Genomic DNA, 25,000 nt, shown 5'->3' with positions numbered 1-25,000 from the left:
TTGCCTGATAGACAAGGATGCTACTAGTAACACCACAAGGTTCATATGTATATATTATGCATCATATATGTACGAGTATACATATATTACAGAGAGAGAGAGAGAGAGAGAGAGAGAGAGAGAGAGAGAGAGAGAGAGAGAGACTTCTACAAAAAAGGAAAAAAATTACTGAAAAATTTGATTTCAATAAGTAATTATCAAAAATTTATATTAAAACATTATTAATATGTGTGAAAAAATGCACAAATAACCTATCATTTATGGTGGATGTTATATACGTTTCTATTCAGTAACAAAACACCCAAAAACTAACCTACGCGAAAATCTACACACTTACACACAAAGCATACACACACACATACACACCTACGACACAGACATGAACATTAAGAAAGGTAACAGGCGGTAATGGGCCTATGGAGGCCCAAAATCATTAATCTATACAGATACACCTATGAAGTCTACATATACACATACACATGCGTGAACTTTTAAAAATACAAATAAATACATTGTAGTGCATTATGAAACTTTATATATTTTTCATCATAACTCATTCAACCGAGACGCCCCTTGAACATCGTTGCCAGACGCACGAGTATGGCTAACTTTAATATTACATCAAAATAAACACTACTGAGGCTAGAGGGCTGCAATTTGGTGTGCTTGATGACTGGAGGGTGGTTGACCAATTTCCCAATTTGCAGCCCTCTATAGAGCCTCTGTGACTAAAATAAGTAAATCAATCAAATTGGCTTTTATAAAATTGCCTATAACAAATTTTTTTTTAAAATCCGGCTAACAAAAAAATAAATCAATCAAATTGGCTTTGATAAAATTGCGTATAACAAAATTTAAAAAGAAAATCCGGCCAACAAAACAAAAGACACAAAACAAAAGAAGAAATAACTTCGGCGGAATATATCGATACCCGATAGAGCTGGAGAAGGGAGCAGCCATTTGCCAATTAAGATGAAATATATTGGGATGGAAAACAAAAAGAGACATCAAGGTAAAACTTTGTAATGAAGCATCAAGACATAAAAGCCATTCTTCTCTGAGAGAGAGAGAGAGAGAGAGAGAGAGGAGAGAGGAGAGAGAGAGATTGACGACCCAGGAGATATTAGTCAGGTGAGAGAAGGTACGACCTTATGATGTTAATTTTTTTTTTATTCTTTCAGAGAGAGAGAGAGAGAGAGAGAGGGGGGGGGGGGGGGGGGGGGTGTGGGATTGACGACCCAGGAGATATTTTGATAGAAAAAACGAAGAAAAACGCTACAGAAACGACCCCAAAGAGACGACTATTCTGAATGACCCCTCGATTGTCAAACACGTCTCCATCGAGCCCCATCGCTCAAGGTCTGTTTAGCAACTTGGATGGAACGAAGGAATGCCTCAAATCCCTACTTCTCTTCCCCCTTTCCTCCGCGCCTCCCCAACAGCACCAGCAGCACCAGCAGCATCAGCAGCCAATTGCTTCATCGCATCGTATCTCTCTATATCTCCTGATCGAGTTCTACTGAGGAATGCAATACCATCCCTTCCTCTGACTTGACTTCGACTACTCCAGGGAATGTCCTTTGATGCCCAAATGCCAAATGCCCAATTGGTTCTCCCCGGGCTCTCTGTGGGATTTCCTTGACCTCTGTACGCACGTCGACAGGTCAAAAGGTCAACGACCCCTTGACCTCTGGTCATTCTGAGTTTCTTAGGGTATTCAAAGAGCCAAGCTATAGTTTACCAAAAGTTACTTTTTAAGAGGGAAAAGTTATTTATTCAGAGAGAGAGAGAGAGAGAGAGAGAGAGAGAGAGAGAGAGAGAGAGAGAGAGAGATGACCCTTCCTAACTTATGCCTTTCATTTCGCGATTGGAAGGTGACCGAAATTGATGGCTTTTGATTTCCCATTTTTTAATATTTTTTTTGTGGGGGGCGGGGGAGGGCTGAGGCGGGGGGGCTGAGAGGGGTGGGGGGGAACAAAAAGTCGTCTTAACTCAGGGTGTGGCTTTAGGACAGAGATGATTTCAAGGGATTATTTCTCTTCCTTGATCAGGATTTTGGAGATTATATATATTTAAATATCTGTTTGTTTATTATATTTAATTTATTTTTTCAGGGCTATTAGAAATTTCTCAGCACGAATCATGCAGTTCATCTCTCTCTCTCTCTCTCTCTCTCTCTCTCTCATGAAGATGAATTGCGGAAGCTCGATTTGGCAGAGGGAGGTGGTTCCTGGCTGGATTCGTGAAGCAAAAAAAAAAATAAAATAAAGGTGGGGGAAAGGGGTGGGGGCGGGGGGGGGGGGGGGGGGGGGGGGAAAGCAAAGTGAGCAAACTGCGTCAGACGGTGGGCGACGCCAAGTAAAGGTTGCCAGATGAAGAGAAGCTGACAAAAAAAAAAAAAGTGGGGATAAATAAAACGAGTTATATAGATAAATGAGAAATGGTTCGACCTGAGTGTTTATTATGCATGAGTGAATTTGATTGTCATGTAAATCAGGTGAACTGTGTTGAGTTTTTTTTTTCTGAATTACGTGTTTGTTGTGAGGTATTTTTTTTGTGCGTGTTTTTTTTTTTATTGTGGTCTTTCCTGAACTGTTTTTCAACCTGAATTGAATTGTTTTTTTTTTCTTGTGAATTATTTATGTTTTCGTCAATGCGTTCTCATATGCTCTAAATAAATGTCAAAAAAGAATTGAATATATAAAACATAAATGACGGCCTGAGAACAGCAAGACCTCCCGGATCAGAATTAGACCTGATTTTGCAAGCAACGCAATCAAACCCTTGCTTGAAGGCAGACCAAAACGGATCTAGAATTACTCAGAGCTGACATGAAGTGCAGTCATCAAGAGATGTGCCCGATACGTCAACATTCCCTCAAACGCTTCCAAGAGTAAGCAGTCAGATGAAACGCTGAAAGATATAGTATGCTATAAAAATAAAATGTTTGGATACCTCAAAACCTCCGTACAATCTCTGCAGGTAATACTTCGAGGAGCTAGCTGCCTGCAAGAACCGACGACGTACAGAAGGGTACAAAAGTGACACAGGTTCACGCGGCACCTCTGCTGCAGCAACTCACTGTAACATTGACAATGCAAAGAAAGGTACAAAAGTGATGCAGGTTCACGCGGCAAAGAAAGGTACAAAAGTGACGCAGGTTCACGCGGCACCTCTGCTGCAGCAGCTAAAACTGTACTGTTTACAAGAGAGAAATGTCACATCTCATTCAAAAATATCAACCTTACAGTGTGAGTAACAACGACACACATAATTGTGCAGGACACCGAACACCGACACTGGGTGACACAGATCAGAAAAACAAAACGGTTTCCACACACAGCTCTATCTAAGGAAAGGGGGCAACAGTGCTTGTGAGATCACAGGAGGAACTAGTATACTCTGAGACATGGAATCACAAAGGAACCTGGTGAGGTCCTCCTGCTGAAGTAAAGAAGGATATTTTTTTGGCAAAATAACAGCGAGAGGAGGTGGTAGTGGTGGTGGTGCTGGTACAGCAGGTGGAATGTGCCCTCTACACTCACAATGCGAAAGCTTCTATAGACTGGAGGAGACAATTCTCCCAGCTGGACAGCGAGTGAGTTTGCGCACACTCAAAACAGAAGTACGAACCTGTTCTTCCAGCATCACGCTCCAGGAGGCCATCTCTCTCGCTAAAGATTGGTTTCACTTCCTCCTCTAGGAGAGGGTTGGAGCGTCTCTCCACACCAGCCTTCGCTCCCAAAAGAGCAAATTGGGGCGGAAGCTGTAGTGAGGGACCTATTATGGTCCTGGTGATTTTAAGCATCCCTGGAAAAATGTTGTTTGGCATTACTCATCACGTGGCGTCCTGGGTGTGGTGTGTGTGTGTGTGTGTGTGTGTGTGTGTGTATGTGTGTTGGGGCGGTTTGGGCCTGTGGGGGCATGACAGGAACCTAACAGACTAAAAGGTACAACAGTTTAGGAGCAGACAGATCGTGACTAGGAGCAGAGGGACTCTCGCGCCAGAATTTTATGGAAAGTTCTGGAAGAGGAGGAGGAAAGATGATGACTGAGATCAGATGAAAAAAGCCAAAAGAGAGAGAGAGAGAGAGAAATGAGAGATGAGGCGTCTTCGAGTTAAGGAAATGGACTCGGGAGGAAAATTCTCGAGACAAAACTTCGCAGACATCTTCAAATCTCTCTGAGCTGCTTTCTTTTCCTCCTCCTCTTATCTTCTTGTCTTCCTCGTCAACTTCGAGGTAAAGATCGGTTCACAAAAGATCAGTGATTACGTTGGGTTTTCCTTGTTGGTTTTGTATCAAGAAACAAGGCATGATCCGACCTCCTGCTTACTCGGAGCGCGTGCTAAAATCTATGGTGAAGTAGCGCATCGTTTCGCCAACGAAAAATTAAAATAAATACATCATATCTTATTAGAAATAATTGGTGGGTTTTCCTTGTCGGTTTTGTATCAAGAAACTAGGCGTGATCCGACCTCCCACTTACTCGGAGCGCATGCTAAAATCTATGGTGAAGTAGCGCATCGTTTCGCCAACGAAAATTAAAATAAATACTCTGCATCTTATTTTAAATAATTGTTCAGTACTGTTTAGCATGCACATTATTTATTTTTGACATGTTCCTTCTAATAAATAAATCATAGATATCCTATCCTAAAATTCCTGTATGTTTAACTCGACGCGAAACACCTTTTTCAGACCTTTTTAGGCTCTTCCATAGACCTTTCCTAACCAGCCCCCCAAAAACAACAGCAACAACAGAGTAGGCTTACTCCCCGAATAAGAGAACACAGTTCACATGAAGAACGGGATATGACAGAGTCCTGCCTTCAAGTGACGTAGAATTCTTTGAATGGAAGACAAGCAAACAAGCAAATGCAAACAGACGTAGAGAGCTGTGGATTCACAAAATGTACAACAGTCTTCTTGTGAAGTAATGCACGAACGTTGGCGTTATATCCCAACAAAAAGTAGACTTTATTTCTGTGATGATAATGATAATAATTTTATTACTCGTAAAACGACAAACGATTCACAGCTTAAAATCTCATCTGGAAGAACTCTAATCCCGAGACAAACAAAGAGAGAGAGAGAGAGAGAGAGAGAGAGACGAAGAGAGAGAGAGAGATCGACACTTCATATCCCTTCCCCCCCCCTTTTTCAAAGACTTGGCAGGGAATGCGCTCAAAGGCAAAAAGCGAATGCTGATATAATCAACTCGCAGCTTTCCTCAATAAAGGGAGAATATTTGGAACGGGTCAATCGAATCCGGTCTCCCTTGGCAGGGCGTATCTCGGCCTCTCACGGCCGATGCTGATGGAGTGCAAAGTGCTTTTTTTTGTCTCTTTCTGGTGAGGAAAACTATTGCCATGGTTTTTTTTTTCACCTGTCCGCCCTCAGATCTTGAAGACTACTGAGGCTAGAGAGCTGCAATTTGGTACGTTGACCTTTCACCCTCCAGTCATCAAACACACCAAATTTCAGTCCTCTAGCTTCGGTAGTTTTTATTTTATTTAATGTTAAATTAAACATTATATAAAATTAAAAATACTGAGGCTAGAGGGCTGCAATTTGGTATGTTTGATGACTGGTGGGTGGATGATCACGTACCAATTTGCAGCCTTCTAGCTTTGGTGGTTTTTATTTTATTTATAATGTTAACTTAAACCTTAAATAAAATCAAAACTACTGAGGCTAGAGGGCTGCAATTTGGTATGTTTGATGACTGGTGGGTGGATGATCAACGTACCAGTTTGGAGCCTTCTGGCCTCGGTAGCTTTGAAGATCTGCGGGCGGACGGACAGACAAACAAAAAAGCCCTGTCAGTAGTTTTCTTTTACGGAAAACTAAAAATCACTGGTAACTACCGAGATAGTCACTGGAGGTCAAACCCATGCAACTATCTGAGGTAGTCTACCATCAATCAAGTCACCTCGTACCTCATCACTTCAACGAAGAGTGATTTCTGATTTGCTCAAAACACAGACGAATTGACTATACTCGGTTTTTTTCCATCTGTCCATCCGCCTGTGGTGTTTGCGTGTGGTAACACTGTGTCCCGGGCTTTAGATAGTTACAATTTAAGCTTCATTTCAACAATAAAACAATAATCCCTATTCGAATATTAAAGTGTAATTCGCATACAGTAAATTATTAAAAACACTTTTCAGTTGGCAAATGTTACACAGCGTAAACTATTTTAAAGCCCGGGACGCATGTTACCCATAACAAAACACCACAGGCGGATGGACAGATGGAAAAAAACAGAGTATAGGTTCCCCAAAGTGCAGCCACGGACATCAAAATGTTATGTATTTACTTCATCGCAAAGGAATTTTAACTACTCAAGTTTAATAGTCCAATACGCAAAGGGGAGGAGGTCTTTAATCTTCATGTTTATCAACAGTTATAAATATAGGTTTCAAGTAAGACAGATATAGACACATAGATAGACAGAGAGACAGAATGCAATACACATACAGGTTGCACAAAGTTCCCAAAGACACAAACGGACACAAACGAAAAGTTATCTGTATCTATGAACTACCACACAAACATTTTACGCAACATTGCTGCTGATCAATAATGAGAGAGAGAGAGAGAGAGAGAGAGAGAGAGAGAGAGAGAGAGAAATGGCAAAGGTGGCGGCTTCCAACTGTGACCGCCGACGACCTGGACGCCGCTGGAACAGTAGTGATTGATACACGCACAGACAAGCATTTTCCAGGGCCGCCCCCCTCTCTGCCTTTCGCTGGAAGACCAGCCGGGGGGAGCTTCAGCTGGTGTCTTCCAGGCGAAATACCAAAAGTCATTGATCGGGAGCCTTTGTCCAGGGGGAAGGGGAAGGGGGAGGGGGAGGGGGGCAACGACCCCCTTTCTTTTTTTTTTCCACGATTCCCCTTTGTCTCGGCCAAATGAATGAGGGGCTGGCTAGCTAGAGCTCCAAGGTCCAAGGAGGGAGCCGTGATTCACGATATGATTCATAAAATCATAATTCTAAACCCGTTGGGAACACGTCATAGGGCAGCGTAACCTTTCAAAGGGGGCGTGGCCGATTGGAAGGTTCTTTCTGGCGTCGCGAGGGTCAAGGGTCAGAGAAGGAGAGCTCGTAGAGGAATGTATGTATGCAGGACTATGAAAGTCATTTATTTGAATTTTAATAACCCAGGTAATTAACTTACAATTAAGAAGGTACCTAACTGGGAAAAATAATTCGTAGAGCCTCTGGAAAATGTCCTGTAGATCTGGACGAAACGTCGCGTTGGAGAGAGAGAGAGAGAGAGAGAGAGAGAGAGAGAGAGAGAGAGAGAGAGAGAGCATTGTATAAGCAATAATAAGCACCAAAATGACTCGACCGAATTTTACCATGCCATTTGGTGCGTTGTTCACCAGTCTAAGTAACAGAGAGAACTCTCTCTACAATATTAATAGTGCTGAAGCAGCAACCATTTTTAATAATAATAATAATAATAATAAGGGATACGTGAGCATCCGCCCCTAATTATCTAAAAATACTCCAGCTAAGCTACACACACCATAGCCATCCACATTATGGGACCATTAAATCTTCCCTAATTAGGTTTCGTCTCTAGAGTACTCGAGCGAGGCCCAGGAGTTTTGTTATAGCATCTCGTTCCTACTAAACATTCCTATTATTATTATTATTATTATTATTATTAGCTTGTTGGTGCGTGCTACGCTGCGCTGGATCCAGGACGCTGACTGTCATGTCTCTCCCCTACTTACCCCGCTCCCTTCCCCGGGGTCGAAAATCTGGTTTGCAAGGTGAGGGTGGCATGTGTCATGTCTCCTCCTCTACCCTTCTGATCCCCTACCTACCCCGCCCCTTTCCTCAGGGTGGACAAACAGGTTTGCAAGGTGAAGGTGGGGACAAACAAGATCCACTCGGATTTGATTATTATTAATAATAAAGATATAATAATAAAATAATAAAAATTTAATATTTTTATTATTAATAAAAATGTTAAAGGGAACAATGCATAAGTAAGTTCCACCCAAGAGATATTACCCGCACGAGAGAGAGAGAGAGAGAGAGAGAGAGAGAGAGAGAGAGAGCGGAACTAATATAGAAGCCTTGAAATTTATCGGTAAATCATTCGCCTACTTCCGACACGTTCCCAAGTAAGGCCTAATGAGGGTCGCTGGCCACCCTCAGATTAGGCCTAAGAATTATATATAACGAGCCGAAATTAGGCCTTCAAAAAGTTAACATAAAAGGTTAACTATATATATATATATATATATATATATATATATATATATATATATATATATATATATATATATATATATATATGATATATATATATTAATATCCTTTGGAAGAAGAATAACTTATACAAACAGCAAGGTGATGTTACCTTGACGCTATACCCTTCACAATGGCCACGCGTTAGTGTGTGTGGTTTGTTTGTGAGTGTGTGACTGTACGCGAGGCGTGTTAATTAATGAATTCTCCGTGGGCGGAAAGATAACCCAGTTAATGACCTAATTAAAAAAAAAAAAATCCTGCGCCATTTATCAACCCCGAAGTGGGCCAATATATAAAAAGCTCTCATTCGTGACAGTCGGAGCTGTTTGGTCGACGTGACCAACGACGACGAGGGAGATTTGTCGTCTGTCCGTCCGTCCTCAGATCTTTCAAACCACTGAGGCTAGAGGGCTGCAAATTGGTATGTCGATCGTTCACCCTCCAATCATCAAACATACAAATTGCAGCCCTCTACCTCAGTAGTTTTTAATCTTATTCAAGGTTAAAGTTAGCCATGATCGTGCGTTTGGCACCGGGCCTGTCGCATTTCTCCTTTATTAATTTTTTTTAATTAATAAACTGAAGAATTTCAGTCAGGATTATTTGCTCTTATTCGAGTTTTCTGTACAGCGTACAATCAAGGATGCCAAAAATAGATATCTTTCTGTGGTGGCCTGGGGTATATCGTTGCCATACGCACGATCATGGCTAACTTTAACCATTAATAAAATCAAAGCTACTGAGGCTAGAGGGCTGCAATTTGGTATGTTTGATGACTGGAGGGTGCAAGATCAACGTACCAATTTGCAGCCCTCTAGCCTCAGTGGTTTTGAAGATCTGAGGGCTGAGGACAGAAAAAGTGCGGATGGACACAGATAAGTGCAGTGGAATGTCAGCCAACAGCATTATCGTACACCGTTCTCACTAATCTGGTTCCCTCTCCCTCACAAGGAAGAACTATTACGACCTCACACAAGGAAGACTATTATGACCAACCAACAACCCCCCAACAAGGAAGACCTATTATGACCAACCAACAACCCCCAACAAGGAAGACCTATTACGACCAACCCCCCCCGCCCCAACCCAACAAGGAAGACCTATTACAACACCCCCCCCACCAACAAGGAAGACCTATTACGACCAACACCCCATCCTCGCCCCCCCAACAAGGAAGACCTTTTACGACCAACCCCCAAAAAACAAGGAAGACCATTATGACCCCCCCTATCCCTCCCCCCAAAACAAGGAAACAGCCCAGACGAAATGACCGAAGTTATCAACACCACAGACCTTCCCATTAAACACCTCGACTAAGATAAAAAAAAATTAAAAATAATAAAAAAAAAAAAATCTTTATGGGCGCCCATACGTCTTCCTTAGGAGACACAAAAAATATATATATGAGTTCCTGGAGAGTGTCAGCCAGCACCCTGGTAGGTAGTAAATCAGAGAGAGAATTTAATAGTGGCCCCGAACCGGACACGATGGTCTTGGAGATTCTGTTCCAATGGCCAATATATCGATTGGGGGGCCGGAAACTATCTATGGCGGTTGGGGGGCCATGGAACTTTTTTCTTTTATTTATTTATTTTTTTTTGGAAAGTTACATGGCTGCCAGCAGCAGCAGCAATAACACAAGATACAGTTTGATTTCAGCATTGCCAACTATACAGAAAAGTAATCTCCAATGTTGCCAGTTGCAAAATCAAACGCGAAGCATCCAGTGTTGCCAAGTCAGCGCTTAGAGACTTTGAGCTTCAATGTTGCCCCGTAACGCAAGAAATTCTGCGACAAACATAACCAAGACGATTTCAATAAGGACTCTAAATCAAAGTGCCAATCCACGGCCGGTGGAGGCCTGTCCTGTAATGTTGCCAGATGCACGATCATGGATAACTTTAACCTTGAATAAAACTAAATCTACTGAGGCTAGAGGGCTGCAATTTGGTATGTATAATGATGGCGGACGGGAAAAATGCAGACGGACAGACGATAAACCATCTCAAGTTCTCTATTACAGAATGCTAATAAAAAGCCAAAGAGTCTTATATATATATCATATATATATATATATATATATATATATATATATATATATATATATATATATATTATATATATATATATATATATATATGGGGGCCTCTGAACTTAGCAGGGAAACAGCCAAACAACAGAAGCCGAGCTGAGTAGGACGACGATGTTATCGGCGCAGGAGACCCACAGGATTGCGGACAATTCGGAACACTTGAACCCACAGCCATTCAGTGGGGGACAGCTGAGGTTAAACGCCGCCTCCTCCTCGTCCTCTGTCGCTCGGTGAGGGGAAGGGAAGTGTGATGTTTCTCCACTACTGTCCAAGAAACTGAAGTGTTGTTTCTCTATCTCTTCCCCCCAAAAATGGTAGGCGCGTCACGGAATATACTACTCCCCCACCCCAAACCCCGCCTCCACCCCAATCCGAAAACTTTGAGAGGAACAATTATCATTAGCCTAATTTTATTTCATGTCTAAAGTTTATGAAGTGTATGAAGTTTCATCGTCTGGTTTTCGCGCCTTTTATTTTTATTTTTTCGTCTCTCCACTTGAGAAGAGTAATAATAATAATAACGGCGAAGATCAAAATAAAAGTCCGAGACACAGGACACAAAACTTTGACTGGAGAGAGAGAGAGAGAGAGAGAGAGAGAGAGAGCGAATACTGTCTTGCACGAAATAAGGGTAATGTTCAAAAATCGTATTAAAACAATTCCAGGTATGCAAAAAATAAAACGAAGAGAGAGAGAGAGAGAGAGAGAGAGAGAGAGAGAATTCACGCTCCCATCACGCAACTGGAATTCGCGACTGCATTCCTACCAAAAAGGAATGTAGGAATGCAAATGTTCCAGACACATACACATAAAACAGAATATGAAGATTACATAGAATTTAGGCCAAAGGCCAAACCCTGGGACCTGTAAGGTCATTTAGCCTCACACTGAAAGGGAAACCTTGTGCATCCTATGATTGTCAGAGAGGGTGGAAAGTAAGATGGAAGGAAGAGAATATGAAAGGAGGTACAATAAAAGGAACGAAAGGGGTTACATGTAGGGGCCCATGGGACGCCGCAAAGAAGGTAAGCTCATAAGCGTCACATCGAGCCCTGCAACTCGAACTTGTTTGAGATGTTGGAAAATACATATCCTAAAAAAAAAAAAAACATCATACGTCATGGCATTATTTTCTAAAACAACAACAAAAACAACAACAACAATTAACAATGAGAGGGGAAACAGACCCCAATTACTTCCCACAAATCCCCGAATTGTCCCCTCCCCTGACTCCTACTAATCTTTTGAGAGGGGGCCCATTTAAACAGGGGTCCTACGGCGACAAAAGGGTCCTGCATAAAAGCCTTTGTTGGGGGGGGGGGGCAGCATCCTGCGAGCGAGTGAGGATTCAACTGAAACAGGAGGAGGAGGAGGAGGAGGAGGAGGATACACAAACACAGACAGAAATGAAACTGCAATTCACTCTTTGCAGATCCCAGTATATGACTACTTGCAAATCCCACGAAGCGGCAATACACTTTTGCTGATAGTGACGTTTATAAGCTCACTGATGGGCGCCTGCCAACCTCCCCTACTATTATTATTTGCCCAAGCGATGGAAAATGGTGTCACAGTTTTTGACGACTGTGAAGGATATATAGATAAATGTTCCAGCAGGTGTAAGAGAATGAGTCCACGAATTCGGCGTCCAGAGATGATTCTAAATACTACCATAACCTCCACGTATTTTAGAATAATAACAATTCCATAAATCACACGAATTCGAATTCCATGGAACCCTAACTTCTAATATTTCTGGAATATAAATTCCCGTGTAAGTCTCACTCACAAGGATTCAGTGAATTCAGAATGAATATGTTTCAGGCATTCGTATCAACCGTGAATACAGCGGAGTACGGGAATTCAAATGCCATGCCACCAATTCCATGATTTGGCCCTCAGGAGGAATCAACACTTCCGTTTTCGCAAATGGGAATATATAGGAATTCCCGGGATAGTGATTTCCCCGTCCCTGAGGGGAAGGATAATATACTATCCCTTCTGGAGGAGTAACCTTTCTTGGAGAACTGACACCTCCCTAATCCTGAGTGGAAATGAATCGTTTTCAACTTGAATTACAAACGTCCCCAAGTCCCCTTACCTTCCCCGAGGGTAAACGGCGCCTTCTTCCCCAGTCCAGGGGGAACGACATTCCTCATTTCCTTGAGATGAAAGCGGCATATTTTCCCCATGACGTCTTTCTGTCCCCAAATCAGGTGAACCAACCCTTTCCCCAGACTGAGACTTACTCCAGGGAAACAAGGTCCTCATTCGTCCCTTCGCCCACCGAAAGGGGGGGAACTGTAAGGCAGGTCCCCAGATTGAGACATCCTGCCCCCCCGCCCCCTCCCCGACGATACAAACTTGCCCCGGCCAGCATCGAAGCCGTCCCCCGTCGATGTGGCTTGGCATCATCGAAGGATTCCTCCTGGTGACGTATGGGGGAAAAGACGTGAGATCGGGAGAAGGGCCCCTCGCCCCCCACCATAAAACACGTTGTAAATTCCGCCTGAGTGATGATGCCATCTGCTCGTCAAAGGAAGGACGGAAGGACGGAAGATCTGGAAAAAAGAAACAAATCCCGAAATCCAGGTCCCCGTCTTCGCTGCTATACAAAAAGAGCGGCCCCTTTTAACGTCGCTAAGGTCGCTGCCTTAGCGCCCCGTTGTTGCTACAGAGGAGAGAATCCCCCCGCCACTCCCCCCCCCCCCCCTCGGAAGTATGGAAGAAGGGGGGGGGAGTCACTCCCCTACCCACCCTTACCAATCCCGTCTCTTCCTCCGCCGCCTTGAATAGGACGACTTCCTGCCGGGTTGAGGACGGCCTTCAAAAAAGGCGCCTGAGATATGGATGATCGAAAGAGCGGAATGTTGTTGTTGGGGGAGGTGGGGGGATGGGGATGGGGGGTAGATTGTAAGGGGATCCCCTGGCGTCTGCTGCATGGCCTCGTCCTCCTGCGGGTTTCAGGACATGCTTCAAAGGGCGCCTAAGATATGGAGACATCTGGATGATAAAAGACGGTGCGGCGGAAGGATTCAATGACATTCAAAAGGGCGAGGAGACTATCCTATATAATATCCTTCCAGGGCTAAGGATATTTTAAACGTGATCTTCATGACCTATTACGGGGCGTGGGGTTGGGGTGGATTTTGATGAATGTTCAAAAGCCATGGGTGAGTGATGGGGAAGTTCTTCGCCCCTTCTACAAGAGACCACCTCCTCGAGTTCCAACATACATAGAGACCTCCTTCCTCTTCGAGTTCAAACATATCCATCAAAGGGCATTCAGGATATGGATATATCAGCTTGAAGGTGGAGAATAGGATGGAAGGGGGGTGGTAGGTGAGGGGGGGGGAAACGGGGTTAGTGGTGTGGGGGCGAAAAATCGTTACTACTACATGGCCATTGTGGGTTACAATGCTTCGGAGTGCGTTTGATAGACGAGAAAGGAAATTTAAAAAAAAAAGTCAGAATGCAGGATGTGTATAACAACCTTCTTCCCATAAAATGAAAACACAAACGACAGATCTCCTAAAACGAAAAAACAATCATGTCGGCTTTTCTGGTCTCGCTGTGACCCACTGCTTTCGGAAACCCCCTGCACCAGACGTCTCCTGCTGAGGTCGGTAGCAAACTCCTGCCTTGACGGCGAGAGTTAAGTTGAAACAAATCCAGACTACAATACAGAACTTAGGCCAAAACCCAAACTAACCTGGGATCTATGAGGTCAGTCAACGCTGAAAGATGACAGCAAGAAGGCTCTTGAAAGGTGTAACCGGAGGGAATATGAACGGAGGTACAGTAAAAGGAATGAAAGGAGTTGCAGCTAGGGTTCCTAAGGAAACGGCGGGGACGCTGCAAGCAAAGGACCTTTTAAAGTAAATGCCTGCAGTGCACCGCATGAAGGAGACACGTACGAAGGCCAATCGTTCCATTTTACGGGTCATGAAGTGGCCCTAGTTCTCTGAAATAGTAATATACACAATCTCTTTAACAGGAATGACTTGAAATTCAGCCAAGGAGAGGCAATATTAAGTTCCGGAAAAATGTCATTTGAGATTAAAACTAGACTTTTTCTTTCTTTCTCTCTCGGGGCAATTTTCTTTTTCTTTTCTTTTCTCTCTTAGGACAGGGTGTCCCTAAAGACAACCATGCGAAATTAGAACAAGTCTCTCTCTCTCTCTCCCTTGTGTGTAATTACCTCATACAATTTTGCACGTGTGTGTGTGTGTGTGTGCGTATGTGTTGTATGTGTACACGTGTGTAAAATCTCACGGCAGAGAGAAGTTCGCACAAGGGATTCTGTATCTTCTTTTTATTCGAGAACATCCCGTCCTCCAAAAATGGCAGCGGGTACTTTGTGAAATTAAAATTGGTTCCTGACTCTCTCTCTCTCTCTCTCTCTCTCTCTCTCTCTCCTCGTCTTTCCCGCCCAACGTGTAACCACCCCCACCCCCACACAAACATTTTCATCCACGGTATTAATCACGGGAAACATCCTCAGCTAATGACACAACAAAGATTAGGGGCGGCTTAACAATCTGCCGATTTCAACCGCATGCAAAATTATTATTCCTTGGTGATGGTTTTTTTAGCCATTACCCAGCTCTCTCTCTCTCTCCTCCTCTCTCTCTCTCTCTCTCTCTCTCTCTCTCCAAAAGCCTTTAGATTGACTTCACGTACCAAGCCCGTTGTAAAAGAGGCCTTATTGCCTATTACAGACCAGAATACGGCTCAAACCTGATCCATTCCCGTACGGAGCCTGCTCGCAGCTGCGACGTCGTCGTCGAGTGGTGAATTTTACCAAGAAAATATTGACATTATTTATTGCAAGGTCGTCGAGTGGTGAATTTTACCAAGAAAAAAATATTGACATTATTTATTTATTTATTTATCATTTTTTTTTTTAGTTATTTGAATTTTCTTTTCGATTAAATCTCGATTTTGAAGCTGAATTAACATACTTTAACACTATGACGAAACGGATTTAGTTTTTACACAAAAGCTTGTGCACACTCAAGCACTGACAAACGCATAACTGCTTGCTATCCAAATCGACCAGTAGATGCAAGTGGCTGCAAGCAAGCAAGCAAAAAAAAAAAAAAAAAAAAACAAAAAAAAAAAAAAAAAAAAAAAAACAGAAAAAACGCCTTTATATAAAAACAAATACATAAGCACTGACAAATACATATACCTGCTTGCATCCAAATCGACCTCTAGGACCAAGTGGATGCAAGCAAGCAAGCAAGGAAATAATAAAAAAACAAATAGATAAATAAATAAAGACCCCCAAACTTACCACATTTACTTGCAACTGGTTTTTACTGGTTTTTATCGGAGAGGGGAAAACTCGAATTTTACGTCTGAAATCGCTGTTTATTTGAAGCCACAATGCGGCTCCCAATGGCTATGGGGTTGGTGGGGGGGCGATTGGGCCCTCGGAGGGAGGAATTGACTGGGTTCGTCTCTCTCTCTCTCTCTCTCTCTCTCTCTTGGCACACTTTCCGTTTGTTTCTAATGAGTTTCCTGTTTTTTTTATATCGACGTGGTTCTTCTTCTCTCTCTCTCTCTCTCTCTCTCTCTCTCTGTGTCACTTCTTCCTCAGAGTCGAAAAACATTTTGGCACCTCGGACAGAAAGACGAAGGAGGAGGCGGGGGGGGGGCAGGGGGGGGGGGGGGGGGGGGGGGGGGGTGGGTGAGCTGGGAAGAGACGGATTGTGCCCTAAACAGAAACTTTACGGAAATAAATGGAAAAAAATAATGTATCTCTTGATTCTTTTTTCCCTTAATATTTATTTTCTCTCCTTTTCTCTCTCAACCTTTCTTAGCCCCCTCGTGGGATCGAACGCTGGTTATCTTCTCGATGGGCGGCAGGCCTGAGGACAACCAATTATACCTACGACGCGAGAGAGAGAGAGAGAGAGAGAGAGAGAGAGAGTTGCCCATAGATATTCATGTAGGTAGATTAAATGACTCAGAGAGAGAGAGAGAGAGAGACAGAGGAAGAGGAGGAATCCAGTTTTGCTCTTGTAAAGTAACAGTGAAGTTACCGTGAAATCCAGGATCGTGCATCACTATACTTAACACCCTGACTCACAGTGAATCATCGCTACCTAATATTATGATTCTTCAGCTACGGTGGGTCAGAAACCGCCATCTTGAATCACCCGAGCTGGGACCTACAAGGTCATTCAGGTCCGGAGAGTGAAATTAAGAGCAGGTAGGTCTGACAGGTGTTAACAGGAGTTACGAGGATGAGGATGTCTCAAAAGACTTGTTAGTCCATCCAAGGAGACGGTTATGACTCGAACTGTCAGGAGAGGATGGATATATATAGCAAGATGGAAGACAGCTAATACGAACGGAGGTACAGTAAAATAAATAATCAAAGAGGTTGCAGCGTTACCAAGAACCTTCAATAATGCCTGATTATCCAATAATTAATGAGGAAATTATCCAATAATCATTATTTGGGAAACAGTGATACTTGAAACACATGCATGCAGACAGATGTTAACTCTCTAATAATGTAAGAGAGAGAGAGAGAGAGAGAGAGAGAGATTTTCTCTTAAATACTAAAAACCTACCTCATGGTGTATGTATGTCAACGAAGATCCTATCTGCAATAAACAGAAAAAATAGTTTTAATTAGTATTAAGGAAAATAAAATGCAGAACTAATAATAATAATAATAATAATAATAATAATAATAATTAAATCCAAATTTAGTACACCACAAAATGAAACAAAAATGCCAAATTTGTAACTAATTTGTATTTTTCATAACTAACAAACCTTCGGTCTTAACATTAGGATTTACTAGCGCCAAGCTGGAAACCGGTAGAATTAAAATTGAAACGCCTTTTTCAGACCTTTGTTTTTTTTTTTTTTTAGGCTTTTCCATAGACCTTTCCTAACCAACCTCCCAACAAGAACAACAACAACAGCAAGAAAAAGAAGAAGAAGAACAACACAATAGTTTGCAAGGCTTACTCCCCGAGTAAGCGAAAAATTGCTAACGAACGAAGCACGCAAGGGAGACAACAATCGAAAACCGATTACCAACATCAAAACTATTTCGTCTCATATTTGCATAATAGGGCGGAGTTGACGTTTGAACAAATATCGGTTTGGCCTGCGGGGCTATATGCCGGCAGGGGCGGTTTCCCCTATCGAATGCCTACGGGACAACGGCCATATGTACTGGTATGGCCGCAATAATGTTAAATATCTTTCTGTATTACTTAATTACTGAGCAGCTCTTGGGTAAAGATGATACACACACACACACACACACACACACACATATATATATATATAGGTGATAGAACTGACATATTTAGCTTTCTGTCAAACATCTCTATAGCAATTCCAGGCGCACTTTAACCTTAATTAGAATAAAAAAAAAAACTACCGAAGCTAGAGGGCTGCAGATTGGTACGTAGATCACCCACCCTCCAGTCATCAAGCGTACCAAATTGCAGCCCTCTAGCCTCAGTAGTTTTTTTTTTTATATTTCTTTATTTTATTTAAAGTTAAGAGTTAGCCATCATGCGTCTGGCACCGCTGGGAGGTGTGGTTGAGAGTTTCATACAGCATTTTTTTTTACTTGTTTTTCTCCAAAATGGAATGAAAGACACAGAGACAGGCCAGTTCCAAACAAAAAAACAAACGAAAAGCAAAGTATGAGAGAGAGAGAGAGAGAGAGAGAGAGAGAGAGATAAAAGGCGAAGGAAATAGCTGATCCCGTCTTTCAAACTCACACCCAAGCACGCCACACGCGAAGGTGGAAGAGGAACTATATATATATATATATATATATATATATATATATATATATATATATATATATATATATATATATGATATATATATATATATATATTATATATATATGAATTAAAGAAAAGGATATTCTCGGACGTGTGAGTGTTCAACGGCCTCTGGGAATGATCCCCCGCCGCCCCTCCTCCTTGAGTTATAGACAACCTGAAGCAGAAGAAGAAGAAGAAGAATATATAAAGACTCATTCCGTGGATTGGTCTTGCTATGGTGTCCTCAGCTGGACGGCTGTGATTTCGGAAACTCTCTCTCTCTCTCTCTCTCTCGCTTTTAAACGTCAGTAAGACTCGCCGAACAGACAAGGTTCATTAAGACTAAAAAAACATTCTAGAGTTATAATTCGATAAAAGATGACAAAGACAACTGTGTCTCCTTTGATTAAAAAATAAGTAAATAAACAAAAAGTCTATAAGGTTCAATTATCGTGTCGTGGTAGTCTATCAGTAAGTCGGGTCGTACTGTTGACCGGTGGGTTACTGCGCCACTGTTAACACACAAAACACAGATTTAAAATCGAAAAATTGGTAGTTGCAGATTGGTAGATTGTTTGTTTGTTTGTATGGTGTTTTTACGTTGCATGGAACCAGTGGTTATTCAGCAACGGGACCAACGTCTTTACGTGACTTCCGGACCACGTCGAGAGTGAACTTCTATCACCAGAAATACACATCTCTCACTCCTCAATGGAATGGCCGAGAATCGAACTCGCGACCACCGAGGTGGGACGCCAACACCATACCAACCACGCCACTGAGGCGCATGCAGATCAGTAGAGTTCAAGAATGGTTTTGGGAGGTACAAACCACACATGGGGACCAGCCTCTGTGCGCTCAAAAAAAATCATTTCATCAAAATAACTTCAACAATTCCTCCATTAAATATTGACAAAACGGCAATAAAAAAAAATAATACTACATTTTGGGAAATGCGTCTCATTCGGCGAATCTATTGCGGATAATAAATGTCATAAAAGAAAATTGGAAAGACCAAACTGCTTTGACCGGAGTTATTTGTAACGAAAGAGTTCAAGTTTTTCAGATTAAAAATTTGAAAAAAAAAAAAAAAAAAAAAAAAAAAAAAATGGCTATAACTGCGTTCCATTTTCGCTCCCTTAACCTAAAGCTGTTGGTGTCCAGAGCGTCTCCTGGAAATCCCCTTTCTGGGTTCTGGAATCTGAAATCTGGATCTATCTAAGGACTCTCAATTCTGGATTATTCCAGGACTCATCTCAACATATTCCTCGTCACTGGTTAACCGGCTTCTCCGTCTCTTAATTATCAACTACTTCAACTTCCAAAGTTAATCATTTATTCAATTTTTTATTTATTTATTTATTTCTTTTAGAATATCAGATCTGGTTACCAGAAACTTACATGACTTGAGGAACACAGAGACAGATAGAGATTGCCGTATTCTGTGGGAAGATTCATACACACGACTGAATATATCTGTCGATCTTGAATCCCTCAACTTCCTCCGTGCAATATACAACAGAATGTTGTAAGCAATGGCCAAAGTAATACATGCAAAACGAACAGTTTTAAATCACGTGTGAGCCAGTGGCGAGAGAGATTGATCCTAGGAACTTTGAATATTATTATTATTATTATTATTATTATTATTATTATTATTATTATTCTTATTATTATTATTATTATTATTATTAAAGTGACTAAGGTGACAGGACCAGTAAGGCCAATGGGGTGGGGGGGGGGAATGTCTCCCTCAACCTTTTTCTAGCCCAGGCCTGAAAAGAAGCTAATAATGACGAGAGAATAATTAGCGATAAATGTTTACGAACTCGGCACTGGTATTTCCGCATTTCTCGTCTGAAACTAAGTCAATTAAAGTTTACAAAGAGAGAGAGAGAGAGAGAGAGAGAGAGAGAGAGAGAGAGAGAGAGAGAGGACGAAAAATTTCCACTGGAAATAAGTCATCGCATTTATTCCTGTTTATGTTCACTAACATCGTTACTCGAGCGGGCTAAAAACAGTAGCGGTTGTTGGAGATTAATAAGCTGGCCTTATGCCAGCACGGACTCTTGCTCATAGAGGAGCAGCCCGTAGAGAAAAAACGGCAGGGTCTCTCTCTCTCTCTCTCTCTCTCTCTCCAAAACTAATAGCAGATGGGCTGACAGTTTTACAGATGAACTTATGATGGCCGATAAACAACAATTCGTGACCAGGACAGAAAGGGATTGAGTTCCCTAAGAGCTACGTATCTTTTGTCCAGGTTTAAAGAGCACAAATAAAAAAAAATCACCTCGAGGTTTTCTGTACAGCGTATAATGCTGTATGACACTCTCAGCCGGCCGTGGTGCCTGACCCACGACCATGGCTAACTTTAACCTGAAATAAAATGAAAAACTACTGAGGCTAGAGGGCTGCAATTTGGGATGTTTGATGATTGGAGGGTGGATGATATACATACCAATTTGCAGCCCTCTAACCTCTGCAGTTTTAAAGATCTGAGGGCGGACAGAAAAAGTGTGGATGGACAGACAAATAGCCATCTCAATAGTTTTTCTTTACAGAAAACTAATAAAAACTACAGAGGCTAGAGGGCTGCAATTTGGTATGTACAATGATTGGAGGGTGGATGATCAACAAACCAAATTGCAGCCCTCTAGCCTCAGTAGTTTTTATTTTATTTAAGATCGAAATTACCCACGATCGTGCTTCTGGCGACGCAACATTTCAAATCCATCTCTTCCACTTCCCTCCTTATCACTCTCCTTTCTTCCAGCATCCAAACCATAGTCTCTCTCTCTCTCTCTCTCTCTCTCTCTCCAATTACTCCCCAGGACTTTAAAAGCCCGAATCTTTTCTATTCAGCCTTCCAGGGCCAGCGCTAATTACTCGATTATTAGCGACATACGACAGAAAAATGAGAAAAAAGGCAAGATTTAACTTGGCCCCAACACCCCCCCCCGCCCCCCCCCCCCATCCCCCCACCCCCCCCCCCCCCCCCCCCCCCCCCCCCCCCCCCCCCCCCCCCCCCCCCATTTATTTTGAGAGAGGCTGCTGGAAGGGAATCTCTTTCAAAGTGCAGAGGAGGAGGAGGAAGAGGAGGAGGAGGAGGATGTTCCACTCTATTTTCCCCTTTTTGGAAATATCTCAGGATAATGGTGGCTTCTTCTCCAAGTTTTGGATCAGATGGTGGCATCTTGAGTAGTGGTTCTCGATTTTTTTTTTTTTATAATGGCAACCTAGTCAAAGATCTTTTTAGTGATGGCAACCTTACTAAAGATCTTTTCTGTAATGGCATCCTAACTAAAGTAATCATTGCCATGGCACCCCTTCTTCACCACACCATCATATTGATGAAGATATATAATATATATAAGCAAATACTACAGGAAAATGAAAGGCAAATGGTCAGTACCAAGCGCTTTCTCTCGTTTATCAGGGCATCATATCGGGGCACTAAGAATTGAAATGAACAGAGAGATCCTTGCAGAAGCGACATGAAGAATAGTGGCACTATCAGACACCATATCGGGGCACTAAGAATTGAAATGAACAGAGAGATCCTTGCAGAAGCGACATGAAGAATAGTGGCACTATCAGACACCATATCGGGGCACTAAGAATTGTAATGAACAGAGAGATCCTTGCAGAAGCGACATGAAGAGTAGTGGCACTATAAGGCACCATATCGGGGCACAACGAATTGTATTGAACAGAGAGATCCTTGCAGAAGCGACATGAAGAATAGTGGCACTATCATGCACCATATCGGGGCACTAAGAATTGTATTGAACGGAGAGATCCTTGCAGAAGCGACATGAAGAATAGTGGCACTATCAGACACCATATCGGGGCACTAAGAATTGTAATGAACAGAGGGATCCTTGCAGAAGCGACATGAAGAATAGTGGCACTATCAGACACCATATCGGGGCACTAAGAATTGTAATGAACAGAGAGATCCTTGCAGAAGCGACATGAAGAGTAGTGGCACTATAAGGCACCATATCGGGGCACAACGAATTGTATTGAACAGAGAGATCCCTGCAGAAGCGACATGAAGAATAGTGGCACTATCATGCACCATATCGGGGCACTAAGAATTGTATTGAACGGAGAGATCCTTGCAGAAGCGACATGATGAATAATGGCACTCCAAGGCACCATAAATTAGCAAAAGTGGTAACACCAACTGCTGCAGCTGTCCGAGAACCTTGTGATTTATAAAAATAGCAAGTTGAAAATTACCCAGTACAATGAGGTCATTATAAATGCGACATGCAAATGAGGGGATAATTATATACAGTCGCTACTTGCTCAGTTTCAGCAACATGGTCCTATCTTTGTTTTTTTTCCTCCGCCAACAAAGTTGGAAGGAGTTTGTGGATTTGAGTCTGTTTGTCTGTATATATAAAAACTTCAGACTGTCTGTCTGTATATATGCAAACTTCAGACTGTCTGTCTGTATATATAAAAACTTCAGACTGTCTCTGTTTGTATATAGAAACTTCAGTCTGTCTGTCTGTAAATAAAAAGATTAAATAAATTTGTATGGATGAACTGAAACTAAGATTTTGAGATGGATACATAAATATATTTAACAAATTATACATATGTATACATACATACATACATACACACACACACACACACACTATATACACACACACACACACACACACACACACACATATATATATATATATATATATATATATATATATATATATATCTTAAGGAAAGGGAATGGTGGACGGTGACCTTACAAGGCCTTTCGACATCATGTCCTTTACTGAAAAAAAGAACGAGAAATCGGAAGGGCTTGGTGTTTTCTCTTTCCTACGTGAATTTTTTGTCTTTATATATATATGCGGCACATTCCATATTGTCCTGATTCAGTATATGCATATATGTATATATATATATATGTATATATATATGAATACTTATCACATCACCGTGATTCATATAAATCATTCGAGCTACAAATGTCCTTTAATATCTAACTAGCTCTACCCTTAGAACCGATATATTTTCATATATGTACCAAAGGGGAATTTTTTTAGTTGATAATAATTTCGTCCCCCTATGGGATCGAACCACCGTCCAGGGTGGGATGGGAAACGAAATCAGAACGGACAGTGACGTTATCGAGTTGGGCAACGGGACAGAGGCTATAAGTTTATATCAATTTCTGACCATTACAAATCACCGTCGGTCTCGGTGTTTTCGTAATTAGAATCGCTATGAAGCCCCCTCAACCATGTTAGCCGATTCGAACGTTTGACCAACATATCCTTATTATGAATAACTTATCACATCACCGTGATTCATATAAATCATTCGAGCTACAAATGTCCTTTAATATCTAACTAGCTCTACCTCGGAACTGATATATTTTCATGTATGAACCGAAGGGGAATTTTTAGTTAATAATAATTTCGTCCCCCCATGGATCGAACCACCGTCCAGTGGACGGGAAACGAAATCAGAACGGACAGTGACGTTATCGAGTCGGCCAACAGAGAGGCTATAAATTTATATCGATTCTGACCATTACAAATCACCGTCGATCTCGGTGTTTTCGTTATTAGAATCGATATGAAACCCCCTCAACCATGTTAGCCGATTCGAACGTTTGACCAACGTAGCCTTGTTATGAATAGTTATCATCACATCACCGTGATTGATATAAATCATTGAGCTACAAATGTCCTATAATATCTAATTCACTCTACATCGGAATTGATATATTTTCATATGTGTACCGAAGGGGAATTTTTAGTTGATAATAATTTCATCCCCCCATGGTTGAGGGGTTTCATATCGATTCTAATTACAAAAACACCGAGATCGACGGTGATTTGTAATGGTCAGAATCTATATAAACTTATAGCCTCCCTGTTGGCCGACTTGATAACGTCACTGTCCATTCTGATTTCGTTTCCCGTCCACTGGACGGTGGTTTGATACCATGGGGGGACGAAATTATTATCAACTGAAAAATCCCCTTCGGTTCATATATGAAAATATATCAATTCCGAGGTAGAGCGAATTAGATATTAAAGGACATTTGTAGCTCGAATGATATATATATATATATATATATATATATATATATATATATATATATATATATATATATATATATGTATATACTGACATACAATATACATACAAACACCTACACAAACAAACAAATGCATTCACCACCCAAGACCACACACAAACATACCACAAGCCCACTTCCGCCCCTTCCCAGAAAGAGAGAGAGAGAGAGAGAGAGAGAGACGCTAATGAGACGTCTTTCTTACATAACAACTCCACTGGAGATCATTAACCGATTAAAAAAAAAAAAAAACAAGTTATTACGGAGGCTCACATCACCAAAGCTTAACTGAGTGGATTAGGACTACCCTAATTCGAGGAGGGCAAACGTTGAGGACCACCCTCCTCCCCCCGCCGTTCTCTGTTTGTCCTGTCTCCTGAGCCCGTTGTTAGTCTGCTTGTATCTGTGCTTGAATCCTCCAATATTTGCTTTATACCGCTTGTATGCTTTCTTGCAGCCTCTGTCCCGTCTGTAGCAATACTGAGCACGATTAAATTATCTGAGGTTTGCATGGCAATGGGTCACAATCAGGGTTATTGTATGTGTAATTGTAATTCAATTGAAATGTGACTGATGACAGAATGTCATGTAGTCGTCATAGATACTTTTAATACGACCTCTGTTTTCCTGTCACTGAAGACATCTGGAAATACTTTTAATACGACCTCTGCTCATAGGTCACTTAAGACATCTGGAAATAAGTGACGAAGCCAT

The 25,000-nt window shown here is 41.8% G+C and overlaps 1 long non-coding RNA gene across 2 annotated transcripts in view; it reads right to left on the bottom strand.

Annotated features, from left to right (window-relative positions):
• Positions 1-25,000, bottom strand: part of LOC135205128 (uncharacterized) — an 83,708-nt gene that overhangs the window by 19,857 nt on the left and 38,851 nt on the right. The window contains exons 2-3 of one of the 2 annotated variants that reach the window (XR_010312490.1): positions 16,954-16,986; positions 3,639-3,810 (exon numbers count right to left, since the gene is read on the bottom strand). This is a non-coding gene — a long non-coding RNA (uncharacterized LOC135205128). Of the gene's footprint in view, positions 1-3,638; positions 3,811-16,953; positions 16,987-25,000 lie in introns of those variants that run through there. The other variant, XR_010312491.1, reaches the window with a different exon arrangement.

The sequence above is a fragment of the Macrobrachium nipponense genome, chromosome 48 (assembly GCF_015104395.2).
Source record: "Macrobrachium nipponense isolate FS-2020 chromosome 48, ASM1510439v2, whole genome shotgun sequence".
Classification (NCBI taxonomy): domain Eukaryota; kingdom Metazoa; phylum Arthropoda; class Malacostraca; order Decapoda; family Palaemonidae; genus Macrobrachium; species Macrobrachium nipponense.
Note: the sequence above shows the minus strand (reverse complement) of the source record. Positions and strands in the feature narration are given on the sequence as shown.